The sequence below is a fragment of the Arachis ipaensis genome, chromosome B5 (genome assembly GCF_059453495.1).
Source record: "Arachis ipaensis isolate K30076 ecotype BB chromosome B5, ASM5945349v1, whole genome shotgun sequence".
NCBI classification, from domain to species: domain Eukaryota; kingdom Viridiplantae; phylum Streptophyta; class Magnoliopsida; order Fabales; family Fabaceae; genus Arachis; species Arachis ipaensis.
Genome location: NC_142440.1, coordinates 70,306,190 through 70,323,759, shown reverse-complemented (window position 1 = coordinate 70,323,759; position 17,570 = coordinate 70,306,190). Strand labels below are relative to the sequence as shown.

Sequence of the window (17,570 nt, the reverse complement as noted above, 5' to 3'; positions counted from 1 at the left end):
GCTTTCAGAATGGAGCATTTTATGTATATTCTATGATGGTCTATCTGAATTATCCAAGTTGTCATTGGACAACTCTGCTGGTGGATCTCTTCATCTGAAGAAGACGCCTGAAGAAGCCCAGGAACTCATTGAAATGGTTGCAAATAACCAGTTCATGTACACTTCTGAAAGGAATCCTATGAGTAATGCGATGACTCAAAAGAAAGGAGTTCTTGAGGTTGATACTCTGAATGCCATATTGGCTCAGAACAAAATATTGACTTAGAAAGTTGATGAGCGGACAATTTATACACTTTTTTGGCATTGTTTTTCGGTAGCTTTTAGTATAATTTAATTAGTTTTTACTATGTTTTTATTAGTTTTCAAGAAAAATTTACATTTCTGGACTTTACTATGAGTTTGTGTGTTTTTTTGTGATTTCAGGTATTTTCTGGCTGAAATTGAGGGACCTAAGCAAAATCTGATTCAGAGGCTGAAAAAGGACTGCAGATGCTGTTGGATTCTGACCTCCTTGCACTCGAAATGGATTTTCTGGAGCTACAGAAACCCAAATGGTGCGCTCTTAATTACGTTGGAGAGTAGACATCCAGGGCTTTCCAGTAATATATAACAGTCCATACTTTGCTCAAAGATAAATGATGTAAACTGGCGTTTAACGCCAGTTCCATGTTCCATTCTGGTGTTAAACGCCAGAAATAGTTTACAAGTTGGAGTTAAACGCCTAAAACAGGTTACAACCTGGCGTTCAACTCCAGAAACAGCCTAGGCACGTGTAAAGTTCAAGTCTCAGCCCCAGCACACACCAAGTGGGCCCCGGAAGTGGATTTTTGCATTATCTATCGTAGTTCACTCATTTTCTGTAAACCTAGGTTCTAGTTTAGTATTTAAACAACTTTTAGAGACTTACTATGTACCTCATGACATTTTACACATTTCATATTGTATTTCTGATGGCATGAGTCTCTAAACCCCATGATTGGGGGTGAGGAGCTCTGCTGTGTTTTGATGAATTAATGCAATTACTACAGTTTTCCATTCAATCACGCTTGTCTCTATTCTAAGATATTCACTCGCGCTTCATCCTGATGAATGTGATGATCCGTGACACTCATCACCATTCTCAACCTATGAATGTGTTCCTGACAACCACTTCCGTTCTACCTTAGATTAAGTGTATATCTCTTAGCCTCTTGGTTCATGATCAGAGTCTTCGTGGTGTAGGCTAGGATTATTGGCGGCCATTCCTGAGATCCAAAATGTCTAAACCTTGTCTGTGGTATTCCGAGTAGGATCTGGGATGGGATGACTGTGACGAGCTTCAAACTCACCAGTGCTGGGCGTAGTGACAGACGCAAAAGGATCAATGGATCCTATTCCAACATGAGTGAGAATCGACAGATGATTAGCCGTGCGGTGACAGCGCATTTGGACCATTTTCACTGAGAGGACGAATGGTAGCCATTGACAACAGTGATCCACCAACATACAGCTTGCCATGGAAGGAGACCTGCGTGCGTGAAGAAGAAGACAGTAAGAAAGCAGAGATTCTGAGGACAGAGCATCTCCAAAACCTCAATCTGTTCTCCATTACTGCATAACAAGTAACCTTTATTTCATGTTATTTAGTTTTCATAAACAAAAGTAATTTTTATTATTAATCTCCTGACTAAGATTTACAAGATAACCATAGATTGCTTCAAGCCAACAATCTCCGTGGGATCGACCCTTACTCACGTAAGGTATTACTTGGACGACCCAGTGCACTTACTGGTTAGTGGTACGAGTTATGAAAAGTGTGTTTTACAATTCGTGCACCACAAGTCAATATGATTTCTCAGAGTTTGACTGGAATGCGAGCTGCATCCGGCAGTACTAAGGAAGTCTCCTCTGAAGGAGAAGCCTATGACCCTGAGAATCCTGGAATGGAAGAAGTGAATTACATGGGAGAATCCTATGGAAACACTTATAACCATTCATGGAGAAATCATCCTAATCTCTCATGGAAGGATCAACAGAAGCCTAATCAAGGCTTCAATAATAATAATGGTGGAAGAAATAGTTTTGGCAATAGCAAACCTTTTCCATCCTCTTCTCAGCAACAGACAAAGAATTCCAAGCAGAGCATCTACGACTTAGCAACCATAATCTCTGATCTAAGTAAGACCACTCATAGTTTCATGACTGAAACAAGGTCCTCCATTAGAAATTTGGAGGCACAAGTGGGTCAGCTGAGTAAAAGAGTTACTGAACTCCCTCCAAGTTCTCTCCCAAGCAATACAGAAGAGAATCCATAGAGAGAGTGCAAGGCCATCAACATACCCCACACGGCCGAACCTGGAGAGGAGGAAGAGGCAGTGATTTCCAATGAGGAAGACCTCAATGGATGTCCACTGGCCACCAAAGAGTTCCCTAATAAGGAACCAAAGGAATCTGAGGCTCATACAGAGACCATTGAGATTCTACTGAACTTACTGTTGCCATTCATGAGCTCTGATGAGTATTCTTCCTCAGAAGAGGATGAAGATATTATTGAAGAGCAAGTTGCTCAGTATCTAGGAGCAATCATGAAGCTGAATGCCAAGTTATTTGGTAGTGAGACTTGGGAGGATGAACTTCCATTGCTCATCAATGAACTGAATGATCTGGTTCAACTGAAATTACCTCAAAAGAAACAGGATCCTGGAAAGTTCTTAATACCTTGTACCATAGGCACCATGACCTTTGAGAAGGCCCTGTGTGACCTGGGGTCAGGGATAAACCTCATGCCCCTCTCTGTAATGGAGAAACTAGGGATCTTTGAGGTGCAAGCTGCAAGAATCTCACTAGAGATGGCAGACAATTCAAGAAAACAGGCTTATGGACTTGTAGAGGATGTCTTAGTAAAGGTTGAAGGCTTTTACATCCCTGCTGATTTCATAATCCCAGACACTAGGAAGGATGAGGATGAATCCATCATCCTTGGATGACCCTTCCTAGCCACAGCAAAAGCTGTGATTGATGTGGACAGAGAAGAGTTAGTCCTTCAATTAAATGAGGACTACCTTGTGTTTAAGGCTCAAGGATCTCCATCTGTAATCATGGAGAGGAAGCATGAGAAGTTTCTCTCAATACAGAGTCAAACAGAGCCCCCACACTCAACTTCTAAGTTTGGTGTTGGGAGGCCACCATTAAGCTCTGAATCTCTGTGAGGCTCTCTAAAAGATCACTGTCAAGCTATTGACATTAAAGAAGTGCTTGTTGGGAGGCAACCCAATGTTATTTAATTATATTTATATATTTGTTTTCCATTGTTATGTTTTCTTTAGGTTGATGATCATGTGAAGTCACAAAAACAACTACAAAATTCAAGCAAAACGAAAAACAGCATCAAAAATAGCATACCCTGGAGGACAGGCTTACTGGCGTTTAAACGCCAGTAAGGATAGCAGAATGGGCATTTAACGCCCAGCCTGGCAGCATTCTGGGCGTTAAATGCCAGAATGGGCAGCACTCTGGGCGTTTAACGCCAGAAAAGGCTGTCTGGCGTCTGGCTGGCGTTAAAAGCCAGAAATGGTAGACAAACTGGCGTTTAACGCCAGAAAAGGGTGTCTGGCTGGCGTTAAACGCCAGAAAGGGGCAGCAGACTGGTGTTTAACACCAGGAAAGGTAGCAGAGCTGGCGTTAAACGCCAGATTTGGCACACTGAGGGCGTTTAAATGCCAGAATGGTCCAGGGACTCGAATTCCTTGACACCTCAGGATCTGTGGACCGCACAGGATCCCCACTTACCCCATCTCTTCTTCTCTCCTCTTCACACCTTTCCATAACACTCTTACCCAAATACCCTTCACCTATCAAATCCTCCACTCTTCTCCAAACTCTCTTTACTACTCACATCTATCCATCATAAAACCCCACCTACCTCACCATGCATATTCAAACTATTTCCCTCCCAAACCCAACCCCTCATACACACTTCCCCCTCCCTTGGCCGAACCCACCACACATCTCCATCTCCTCCATTTCCTCTTCTTCTCCTCCTTTCTTTCTTCTTTTGCTCGAGGACGAGTAAACATTTTAAGTTTGGTGTGGAAAAAGCCCCGCTTTTTGTTTTTCCATAACCACTAATGGCACCTAAGGCCGGAGAAACCTCTAGATAGAGGAAAGGGAAGGCAATTGCTTCTACATCCGAGTCATGGGAGATAGAGAGATTCATCTCAAAATCCCACCACTAAGAAAAGGATAGAGCAAACAAGAGAGCCCACTCATGGACCTCAACAAGAGCATGAGGAAATTCCTCATCATGAAATCCCTGAGATGCCTCAAGGGATGCACTTTCCTCCACAAAACTATTGGGAGAAAATTAACACCTCCCTAGGAGAATTAAGTTCCAATATGGGACAACTAAGGGTGGAGCACCAAGAGCATTCCATCCTCCTCCATGAAATTAGAGATGACCAAAGAGCCATGAGGGAGGAGCAACAAAGGCAAGGAAGAGACATTAAGGAGCTCAAGCACTCCATAAGATCATCAAGAGGAAGAACAAGCCGCCATCACTAAGGTGGACCCGTTTTTTAATTTTCTTGTTCTTATTTTTTTGTTTTTCGAAAATTATGCTTTATGTTTTATTTATGTTTGTGTCTTATTACATGATCACTAGTGTCTAAGTGTCTATGCCTTAAAGCTATGAATGTCCTATAAATCCTTCACCTTTCTTAAATGAAAAATGTCTTAATTGAAAAAGAACAAGAAGTACATGAATTTTGAATTTTAAAATAGTTTAATTATTTTGATGTGGTGGCAATACTTTTTGTTTTATGAATGAATGCTTGAACATTGCATATTTTTGATATTGTTGTTTATGAATGTTAAAATTGTTGGCTCTTGAAAGAATAATGAAAAAGGAGAAATGTTATTGATGATCTGAAAAATCATAAAATTGATTCTTGAAGCAAGAAAAAGTAGTGAAAAGCAAAAGCTTGTGAAAAAAAAACAGTGGCGAAAAAAAGAAAGGAAAAGAAAAAGCAAGCAGAAAAAGCCAATAGCTCTTTAAACCAAAAGGCAAGAGCAAAAAGTCAATAACCCTTTAAACCAAAAGGCAACGGTAAAAAAGACCCAAGGCTTTGAGCATTAATGGATAGGAGGGCCCAAAGGAATAAATCCTGGCCTAAGCGACTAAACCAAGCTGTCCCTAACCATGTGCTTGTGGCGTGAAGGTGTCAAGTGAAAAGCTTGAGACTGAGTGGTTAGAGTCGTGGTCCGAAGGAAAAAGAGTGTGCTTAAGAGCTCTGGACACCTCTAATTGGGGACTCTAGCAAAGCTGAGTCACAATCTGAAAAGGTTCACCCAGTTATGTGTCTGTGGCATTTATGTATCCGGTGGTAATACTGGAAAACAAAATGCTTAGGGTCACAGCCAAGACTCATAAAGTTACTATGTTCAAGAATCAACATACTGAACTAGGAGAATCAATAACACTATCTGAATTCTGAGTTCCTATAGATGCCAAATATTCTGAACTTCAAAGGATAAAGTGAGATTACAAACCTGTTCAGAAGCAAATAGCTAAAAGCCCCGCTTATCTAATTAAGACTGATCTTCATAGATATTTTCGGAATTTATTGTATATTCCCTTCTTTTTATCCTATTTTGTTTTTAGTTGCTTGGGGACAAGCAACAATTTAAGTCTGGTGTTGTGATGAGCGGATAATTTATACGCTTTTTGGCTTTCCTTTTAGGTAGTTTTTAGTATGTTTTAGTTAATTTTTATTATATTTTTATTATTTTTTATTCAAAAATCACATTTCTAGAATTTACTATGAGTTTGTGTATTTTTCTGAGATTTCAAGTATTTTCTGGCTGAAATTGAGGAATTGAGCAAAAATCTGATTCAGAGGTTGAAAAAGGACTGCAGATGCTGTTGGATTCTGACCTCCCTGCACTCGAAGTGGATTTTCTGGAGCTACAGAAGCCCAATCAGTGCTCTCTCAATTTCATTGGAACGTAGATATCCTGGGCTTTCCCGCAATATATAATAGTCCATACTTTGCCCAATATTTGATGGCCTAAACTGGCGGTCCAAGTCAGCATAAAAATTCTAGCGTAAAACGCCCAAACTGGCACTAGAATTGGAGTTAAACGCCCAAACTGGCACAAAAGCTGGCGTTTAACTCCAGGAACATCCCAAGCATGAAAAAGCTTCAATACTCAGCCCATGAACACACCAGTTCTCTATAAACCCTAGGCTACTAGTTCTCTATAAATAGGACCTTTTACTATTGTATTTTCATCTTTAGTTCATCTTGAGATCTATCTCTGGACGTTTAGTCCTTAGACCATGGGGGCTGGCCATTTGGCCATGCCTGGACCTTGTTCTTATGTATTTTCAACGGTGGAGTTTCTACACCTCATAGACTAAGGTGTGGAGCTCTGCTGTTCCTCATGAATTAATGTAATGTACTATTGTTTTTCTATTCAATTCAAGCTTATTCTTATCCCCAGATATTTACTCGTACTTCAACCTGATGAATGTGATGATCCGTGACACTCATCAGCATTCTCACCTATGAACGCGTGCCTGACAACTACTTTTGTTCTATTTGCAATAGCTTGAGTGTATATCTCTTAGCCTCCATTCCGTGAGATCAGAGTCTTCGTGGTATAAGCTAGAATCAATTGGCAGCATTCTTGAGATCCAGAACGTCTAAACCTTATCTGTGGTATTCTGAGTAGGATCTGGGATAGAATGACTGTGATGAGCTTCAAACTCGCAAGTGTTGGGCGTAGTGACAGACGCAAAAGAATCAATGGATCCTATTCCAATATGAGTGAGAACCGGCGTATGATTAGTCGTGCGGTGACAGCACATTTGGACCATTTTCACTGAGAGGACGGACGGTAGCTGATGACATGTCATCATGTCATGTTTTTCTATGCCTTTTTTCTTTAGTTTCAATAGGTTTTATGCACTTTCTTGAGCCATAAGCAAGCCAAGTGGGTAGATTTTCATGCTTCCTTTGATTTAATCAACCATGTATGAATTCATGCTATTTCATGAGGTTTTATGCTAAAATTGTCACATATTATGAAAGAATGAATATCTCATGATTTTGAGCATAGCTTTGATGTGTTTGGTTGATTAATGATAGGTGAAGAAGGCTTGGAGAAAGGGTGAAGCAAGAAGGAATAGCTAGGAGTAAAGAGAGGACAATGGAATAAGTTGAACCAGGAAGCAAAAACTTTTGGGTGAAAAGTTAGCCTCAAAGTTAGACCCCTAACTTGGAGGCTAACGTTGGCACATGAAATTCACCCCTGGGCCCCAAAAGTTTGCGCCAACGTTAGCCCCCTAACTTTGAGGCTAACGTTGGCATGAAGAGAACCTCCCTGGGCACCAAAAGTTTGCGCCAACGTTAGCCCCCTAACTTGGTGGCTAATGTTGGCACATGAAATTCACAAGGGGAGGAGCAAAAGTTTGCGCCAACGTTAGCCCCCTAACTTTGAGGCTAACGTTGGCGCCACACACCACAACAGCTTGAAGGGGTATACTTCCAACAAGAATAACTTGAGCTACAGAGCTCCAAATGAGGTGATTCAAGAAGCATTGGAAAGTAGGAATCAAGAGCTTTCCAAGCATATATGGCACTGCATGGTGGATACTAAAATTGAGGGAGAAAACTACCCCGCAATGTGCATAAACGAACATGGTGGCAACCTGCAGTGAGGCCAACTGACCTCTGCACCTTCAACGGAGTATAACTCGAGCTGTAGAGCTCCAAATAATGTGCTCCCAACGGCATTGGAAAGTAGACATCCAGGGATTTCCAACAATGTATAATAGTATGGGGTGGACAATACGTTTGAGCCTCCAGAACTGGCGTTTTCGCCAACGTTTGAGGCAAACGTTACCTCAAACGCTGCACACCAAAGCCAGCAACCATGCCCTCTTCAAATGATCATTACTTGAGTTGTAGATGTCCAATTGAAGTGATTCTAAGTGGGTTAGAAAGCTGACATTCAGAGCTTTCCAACCATATATGATAGTCTATATTGGGCATAAAATTGGCAACATGACAAGAGGACAAAGTTGGCGCCATAAATGTGCATAAGGGAGGCCAACGTTAGGGTCAAAGTTAGACCCCTAACGTTGGCACCAACGTTCATACCAGCAAGTTTTGTGGGCTGCTATGAAAAGTTGGAGCCAAAGTTAGACCCCTAACTTTAGCTCCAACTTTTGGTCCAACTTTTGCAAACTCAACCCGGTTCAATTCGGTTCCTCTTCAAACTCCAAGAGCAATCAACCAAGGCCTTTATCAACCCAATTCCATCAAGAGCAAGGGCCCAAATGATCATCACTCAAAGGCACAAGAAATAGATAAAATAGGAATTTCATTTAATTGTAATTTGTTTTTAATTTCATTTTCATTTTGTAGAAATGCCTATAAATAGGCATCTGTTTCATATTTGTAAAGGGAGGCTGGCTCCACGAGGGAGCATTAGGATTTGAGAGCTCTCTCTTAGTTTTCAATTTCGTTTTGAATCTTGGGTTGAGAATTAAAGAAATTCTGTTTCAATCTCACCTTGAAAATTTTCTTGTTTACTTTCTCTGCACAATTGAATTTCCATTCCTGTTTACTACTTCACCTTCTCTTGGCTTCTGAAATTTACTTTTCTTTAATTTCTCTTGCAATTGTTCTAAGCTTTGATTTACTGCTTTCATTTAATTTTCCTGCACCCAATCCCCTTTACTTTCATGCAATTTACATTTCTTGCTCTTTAAGTTTCAATGCAATTTACTTTATGCACTTTAATTTTCCTTGTCATTTACATTCTGTTGGCTTCAATGGTCACTCAAATCACTCAATGTTAGCTTGACTAAACTAATCACCCACTAAAATTCCTTGATCCATCAATCCCTGTGGGATCGACCTCACTCCCGTGAGTTATTATTACTTGATGCGACCCGGTACACTTGCCGGTTAGATTTGTGTGTTTTGGGAGAAATTTATTTTTCACCAAAATACTCATCAGTAGCCATTGACAACGGTGATCCCCCAACATACAGCTTACCATGGAAAGGAGTATGAATGATTGGATGAAGGCAATAGGAAAGAAGAGGTTCAGGAGGAACAAAGCATCTTCATACGCTTATCTGAAATTCCTACCAATGAATTGCATAAGTATCTCTATCCTATTTTATGTTTTATTCATATTTTAATTATCAATTCTCCATAACCATTTAAATCTGCCTGACTGAGATTTACAAGATGACCATAGCTTGCTTCAAGCCAACAATCTCCGTGGGATCGACCCTTACTCACGTAAGGTATTACTTGGACGACCCAGTGCACTTGCTGGTCTGCTGCATGGAGTTGTATGAAAAGTGTGCGATCACGATTTCGTGTACCAAAACTCTAGAATTCATTCTAAGAAAAATTTTGAAGAAAAATATATTTTTTTTAAATTTTTCGAAATTAAAAATAAAAAGCTTAAACATAAAATAAAATTACCCAATCTAAGCAACAAGATGAACCGTCAGTTGTCCAAACTCAAACAATCCCCGGCAACGGCGCCAAAAACTTAGTACACAAAATCGTGATCGCACACTTTTCACACAACTCTGTGCAGCTGACCAGCAAGTGCACTGGGTCGTTCAAATAATACCTGACATGAGTAAGGGTCGATCCCACGGAGATTGTCGGCTTGAAGCAAGCTATGGTCATCTTGTAAATCTCAGTCAGGCAGATTCAAATGGTTATGGAGGTTTGATAATTAAAAGATAAATAATATAAAATAGGATAGAGATAGTTATGCAATTCATTGGTAGGGATTTCAGATAAGCGTATGGAGATGCTTTGTTCTTCCTGAACCTCTGCTTTCCTATTGCCTTCATCCAATCATTCATACTCCTTTCCATGGCAAGCTTATGTTGGGGGATCACCATTGTCAATGGCTACCTTCCGTCCTCTCAGTAAAAATGGTCCAAAATGTGCTGTCACCGCACGGCTAATCATCTATCGGTTCTCACTTATGTTAGAATAGGATCTATTGATCCTTTTGCGTCTGTCACTACGCCCAACACTTGCGAGTTTGAAGCTCGTCATAGTCATCCCATCCCAGATCCTACTCGGAATATCAAAGACAAGGTTTAAACTTTCTGAATCTCAAGAATGCTGCCAATTGATTCTAGCCTATACCACAAAGACTCTGATCGCACAGAATGGAGGGATCTGTTGTCAGGAGAGGCAACCATGCGTCGTAAATTGGAAGGCTAAGAGATACACACTCAAGCTCTCGCAGATAGAACGGAGGTGGTTGTCAGGCACACGTTCATAAGGGATGATGATGATGAGTGTCATGGATCATCACATCCATCAGGTTGAAGTACGAGTGAATAGCTTAGAACAAGAATAAGCATGAGTTGAATAGAAAAATAATAGTACTTCGCATTGATTCATGAGGAACAGCAGAGCTCCACACCTTAATCTATGGGGTGTAGAAACTCCACCGTTGAAAATACATAAGAACAAGGTCTAGGTATGGCTGAATGGCCAGCCCCCATAAAGGTCTAAGATAGCATAAGACTAATCAAAGATGAGAATACAATAGTAAAAGGTCCTATTTATAGAGAACTAGTAGCCTAGGGTTTACAGAAATGAGTAAATGATGCAAAATCCACTTCCGGGGCCCACTTGGTATGTGCTTGGGCTGAGCATTGAAGCTTTTTTGTGCTTGGGCTGTTCCTGGAGTTAAACGCCAACTTTGGTGCCAGTTTGGGCGTTTAACTCCAATTCTGGTGCCAGTTTTGGCGTTTTTACACCAGAATTTTTATGCTGACTTCGAACGCCAGTTTGGGACATCAAATCCCGGGCAAAGTATGGACTATTATATATTGCTGGAAGCCCAGAATATTTACCTTCTAACGAAATTGAGAGCATGCTAATTGGGATTCTGTAGCTCCAGAAAATCCATTTCGAGTGCAGGAGGGTCAGAATCCAACAGCATCTGCAGTCCTTTTTCAGCCTCTAAATCAGATTTTTGCTCAGGTCCCTCAATTTCAGCCAGAAAATACCTGAAATCATAGAAAAACACACAAACTCATATTAAAGTCCAGAAATGTGATTTTTATTTAAAAACTAATAAAAATATAATAAAAATTAACTAAATCATACTAAAAACATACTAAAAACAATGCCAAAAGCGTATAAATTATTCGCTCATCAATGGCCAACTTGTCGGGTTAGGACTATATTCACAATGTTAATTCCACTCTTGGACAATCAAGTTTCTAACCTATATGCAATTTAGCGCCATTACCTGGGAGTTCACTTTAAGTGTAATGAGTGCTACTATTTTGGTTGTTGTAAATATGTGAATATTGTAAATACTTGACTTTGGTTTGCTACTTGGCTCTAATCGTAAATACCACTTCCCTTGATGAGCGGATAATTTATACGTTTTTTGGCATTATTTTTACATAGTTTTTATTATGATTTAGTTAGTTTTTAATATATTTTTATTAGTTTTTAAATAAAAATCACATTTCTGGACTTTACTATGAGTTTGTGTGTTTTTCTGTGATTTCAGGTAATTTCTGGCTGAAATTGAGGGACTTGAGCAAAAATCAGATTCAGAGGCTGAAGAAGGACTGCAGATGCTGTTGGATTCTGACCTCCCTAAACTCAAAGTGGATTTTCTAGAGCTACAGGAGTCCAAATGGCACGCTCTCAATTGCGTTGGAAAGTAGACATCCAGGGCTTTCCGGCAATATATAATAGTTCATACTTTGTCCGAGTTTAGATGATACAAACTGGCATTCAACGCCAGCTTTCTGCCCTATTCTGGCATTAAACGCCAGAAACAGGTTGCAAAGCAGAGTTAAACGCCAGAAACAAGTTACAAACTGCCATTTAACTCCAAGGAAGACCTCTACACGTGAAAGCTTCAATGCTCAGCCCAAACACACACCAAGTGGGCCCGAAAGTGGATTTCTGCATCATTTACTTATTTCTGTAACCCTAGTAACTAGTTTAGTATAAATAGAACTTTTTACTATCATGTTAGAAATCTTTTGATCATTTTTTAGGGTATCCTTGTATCACTTTTGATCTCTTGATCACGTTTAGGGGGCTGGCCATTCGGCCATGCCTGGACCTTGTTCTTATGTATTTTCAACGGTAGAGTTTCTACACACCATAGATAAAGGTGTGGAGCTCTGCTGTTCCTCATGAATTAATGCAAAGTACTATTGTTTTTCTATTCAATTCAAGCCTATTTCTTCCCTAAGATATTCATTCGCACACAAGAACATGATGAATGTGATGATTATGTGACGCTCATCATCATTCTCACTTATGAACGCGTGCCTGAGAAACACTTCCGTTCTACATGCAAACAAGCTTGAATGCATATCTCTTAGCCTACTGATCTATGATCAAAGTCTTCGTGGTATAGACTAGAACTATTGCCAACTATTCTTGAGATTCGGAAAGTCTAAACCTTGTCTGTGGTATTCCGAGTAGGATCTGAGAAGGGATGGCTGTGACGAGCTTCAAACTCGCGAGTGCTGGGCGTAGTGACAGACGCAAAAGGTTTACTGAATCCTTTTCCAGTATGATCGAGAACCGACAGATGATTAACCGTGCGATGACAGTGCATTTGGACCATTTTTACTGAGAGGACGGGATGTAGCCATTGACAACGGTGATGCCCAACATATAGCTTGCCATGGAAAGGAGTATGAATGATTTGATGAAAGCAGTAGGAAAGCAGAGGTTCAGAAGGAATAAAAGCATCTGCATACGCTTATCAAAAATTCTCACCAATGAATTACATAAGTATTTCTATCCTATTTTATATTTTAATTATATTTTAATTATCAAATCTCCATAACCAATTGAATCCGCCTGACTGAGATTTACTAGGTGACCATAGCTTGCTTCAAGCCGAGAATCTCCATGGGATCGACCCTTACTCACGTAAGGTTTATTACTTGGACGACCTAGTGCACTTGCTGGTTAGTTGTGCGAAGTTGTGACAAAGAATTAAGATTATGAACGTGTGTATTAAGATTTTGGTGTTGTTACCAAGGAATGAACAATCACGATTTTTGTGTACCAAGTTTTTGGCGCCGTTGCAGGGGATTGTTCGAGTTTGGACAACTGATGGTTCATCTTGTTGCTCAGATTAGGTAAATTTTATTTTAATTTTAAGCTTTTTGTTTTTATTATTTTTATTTTTATTTTTTGAAAAAATTTTCAAAAAAAATATAAAATAAATTATTCTATGGCTTCAGAATTTTTAAGAATGAATTCTAGAGTTTTAAGATAACATGTTGAAGCCTGGCTGGCTGTAAAGCCATGTCTAATTTTTTTTGGACTGAGGCTTCCTCTTCTCATGCTTGAACTATGTATGCTAAAGCTTGGCTGGCTAGTAAGCCATGTCTAATTCCTGGACTGGAGCTTTAGACTAACATTGCATGATTCCTGGAATTCTTATTAAAAATTTTTGAAATCCTTATTTTTCTTTTTCCAATTAATTTTCGAAAAATTACAAAAAAATTTAATAAAATCATAAAAACAAAAAAAAAAATTTGATGTTTCTTATTTGAGTCTTGTGTCAATCTTTAAGTTTGGTGTCAATTGCATATTTTTTATTTTTCTTAAAATTTTCGAAAACTCATGCATGATGTTCTTCATGATCTTCTTTTTTTTATCTTTAAATTTTTCTTGTTTGGCGTCTTTTCTTGTTTTTCATATGCATTTTCAATTTGTTAGTGTCTAAAGTTTGAAAATTTTTATATTTGGTGTCTTGCTTGTTTTTCTTTTCTTAAAAATTTTCAAAAATATGTTCTTGGTGTTCATCTTGACATTCAAAGTGTTCTTGGTGTTCATCTTGACATTCAAGGTGTTCTTGCATGCATCATGTGTTTTGATTCATAATTTTCATAATTTGAGTCTTTTTGTTGTTTTTCTCTTTCTTCATTAAAAATTTAAAAATAAAAAAAATATCTTTCCCTTATTCACTCATAAATTTTCGAAAATTTGAGTTGACTTTTTCAAAATTTTTTAAAATTTAGTTGTTTCTTATGAGCCAAATCAAATTTTCAATTTAAAAATTCTATCTTTTTTCAAATCTTTTTCAAAAATCAAATCTTTTTCATTTTTTCTTTCATAATTTCGAAATTTTCAAAATTTATTTTCAAAATCTTTTTCTTATTTTTATTTCATATTTTCAAAATTAATGCTAACAATTAATGTGATTGATTCAAAAATTTTAAGTTTGTTACTTGCCTAGTAAGAAAGCTTCAATCTTTAAATTTTAAAATCATATCTTTTTGTTTCTTGTTAGTCAAGTAATCAACTTTAATTTTCAAAATCAAATCTTTTTAAATTTCTTTTTCAAATCTTTTTCAAAATAAATTTCAATCACATCTTTTTCAAAATCAATTTCAAAATCTTTTCTAACTTCTTATCTTTTCAAAATTGATTTTCAAATCTTTTTTTCAATTAATCTTATCTTGTTTGATTCTTATCTCTTTCAAAACTACCTAACTAATTCTCTCTCTCTAATTTTCGAAAATCACTAACCTCTTTTTCAAAATTTCTTTTTAATTAACTAATTGTCTTAAATTTTAATTTCATTTAATTTCATTTTTCTTCTTAAAATTTTCGAATTTTAACTTTAATTTTAAATTAAAAATAAAAATATTTTTATTTTATTTTATTTAATTTTCGAATTCTTCCCTCTCTCATCTCCTTCTAATTATTTATTTATCTACTAACACTTCCCTTCTACTCAAAAATTCGAACCCACTCTTCTCCTCTGTGTTCAAATTTTTATTTTTTCCTTCTTCTATTCTTCTCTTCTTATACTCACATAAGGAATCTCTATACTATGACATAGAGGATTCCATATTTTCTTTTCTGTTCTCTTCTTTTTCATATGAGCAGGAACAAGGATAAGAACATTCTTGTTAAAACTGATCCTGAACCTGAAAGGACTCTTAAGAGAAAGCTAAGGGAAGCTAAAGCACAACTCTTTGGAGAAAATCTGACAGAAATTTTCGAAAAAGAAGGAGACATGGCCAAAAATAATAACAATGATGGAGATGCAAGGAAGATGTTTGGTTACTTTACTGCACCAAATTCCAACTTACTTGGAAGAAACATCTCAATCCCTGCCATTGGAGCAAACAATTTTGAGATAAAGCCTCAATTAGTTTCTCTGATGCAACAGAATTGTAAGTTTCATGGATTTCCATCAGAAGATCCTTTTCAGTTCTTAACTGAATTCTTGCAGATCTGTGATATTGTTAAGTCTAATGGGGTTGATCCTGAGGTCTACAGGCTTATACTTTTCCCGTTTGCTGTAGGAGACAGAGCTAGAATATGGTTGGACTCTCAACCTAAAGATAGCCTGAACTCTTGGGATAAGCTGGTCACGGCTTTCTTAGCCAAGTTCTTTCCTCCTCAAAATCTTAGCAAGCTTAGAGTGGATGTTCAAACCTTCAAACAGAAAGAAGGTGAATCCCTCTATGAAGCTTGGGAGAGATACAAGCAACTGACCAAAAAGTGTCCTTCTGACATGCTTTCAGAATGGACCATCCTGGATATATTCTATGATGGTCTGTCTGAATTATCTAAGATGTCATTGGACCATTCTGCAAGTGGATCCATTCACCTAAAGAAAATGCCTACAGAAGCTCAGGAACTCATTGACATGGTTGTAAATAACCAGTTCATGTACACTTCTGAAAGGAATCCTGTGAGTAATGGGACGCCTCAAAGGAAGGGAGTTCTTGAAATTGATATTCTGAATGCCATATTGGCTCAGAATAAAATATTGACTCAACAAGTCAATATGATTTCTCAGAGTCTGAATGGATTGCAAACCGCATCTAACAGTACTAAAGAGGCATATTCTGAAGAAGAAGCTTCTGATCCTGAGAACCCTGCAATAGCAGAGGTGAATTACATTGGTGAATCCTATCGAAACACCTATAATCCCTCATGGAGAAATCATCCAAATTTCTCATGGAAGGATCAACAAAAGCCTTAACAAGGCTTTAATAATGGTGGAAGAAATAGGTTTAGCAATAGCAAGCCTTTTCCATCATCCACTCAGCAACAGATAGAGAATTTTATGCAGAATCCATCTAAATTAGCAAATATAGTCTCTGATCTATTTAAGGCTACTCTAAGTTTCATGAATGAAACAAGGTCCTCCATTAGAAATTTGGAAGCACAAGTGGGCCAGCTGAGTAAAAGAGTCACTGAAACTCCTCCTAGTACTCTCCTAAGCAATACAGAAGAGAATCCAAAAAGAGAGTGCAAGGCCATAACCTTACTTGGTGTGGCCGTACCCAGAGAGGAGGAGAAGGGCGTGAATCCTAGTGAGGAAGACCTCCTGGGACGTTCACTGAGCAATAAGGAGTTTCCCTTTGAGGAACCAAAGGAATCTGAGGCTCATCTAGTGACCATAGAGATTCCATTGAACCTCCTTTTACCATTCATGAGCTCTGATAACTATTCATCTTCTGAAGAAGATGAAGACATTGTTCAAGGGCAAGTTGCCTAGTATTTAGGAGCAATCATGAAGCTGAATGCCATGCTATTTGGTAATGAGACTTGGGAGGATGAGCCTCCATTGCTCATTAATGAACTGAATACCTGGGTTTAGCACACTTTACCACAAAAGAAACAGGAACCTGGTAAATTCCTAATTCCCTGTAACATAGGCACCATGACCTTTGAGAAGGCTCTGTGTGACCTTGGGTCAGGGATAAACCTCATGCCACTCTCTGTAATGGAGAAACTGGAAATCTTTGAGGTACAAGCTGCAAGAATCTCACTAGAGATGGCAGATAAATCAATGAAACAGGCTTATGGATTAGTAGAGAACTTATTAGTAAAGGTTGAAGGCCTTTACATCCCTGCTGATTTCATAATCCTAGACACTGGGAAGGATGAGGATGAATCCATCATCCTTGGAAGACCCTTCCTAGCCATAACAAAAGCTGTGATTGCTGTGGACAGAGGAGAGTTGGTCCTTCAACTGAATGAGGACAAACTTGTGTTTAAAACTCAAGGATCTCCTTCTGTAACCATGGAGAGGAAGCATGAAAAGCTTCTCTCACTGCAGAGTCAACTAAAGCCCCCACAGTCAAACTATAAGTTTGGTGTTGGGAGGCCACAACCAAACTCTAAGTTTGGTGTTGGGAGGTCCCAACAATGCTCTGAACATCTGTGAGGCTCCATGAGAGCTCACTGTCAAGCTATTGACTTTAAAGAAGCGCTTGTTGGGAGGTAACCCAATGTTATTTAATTATATCTATTTATTTTCCATTTCTATTCTATGTTTTCCTTAGGTTGTTGATCATGTGAAGTCACAAAAACAACTGAAAAATCAAAAACAGAATGAAAAACAGCATTAAAAATAGCTCACCCTGGAGGAAGAGCTTACTGGCGTTTAAACGCCAGTAAGAAGCATCAAACTGGCGTTTAACGCCAGAAAGAAGCATCAAGCTGGCGTTAAACGCCAGAAACAAGCACCAGACTGGCGTTTAACGCCAGAACAAAGCATGGAATTGGCGT

At 38.6% G+C, this 17,570-nt stretch overlaps 1 non-coding gene across 1 annotated transcript; it reads right to left on the bottom strand.

The window, feature by feature from the left end:
- Positions 1-15,459: 15,459 nt before the first annotated feature.
- Positions 15,460-15,567, bottom strand: LOC148564565 (small nucleolar RNA R71). The gene has a single exon (XR_015883888.1). It is a non-coding gene; the product is annotated as a small nucleolar RNA R71 (small nucleolar RNA).
- Positions 15,568-17,570: the final 2,003 nt, after the last annotated feature.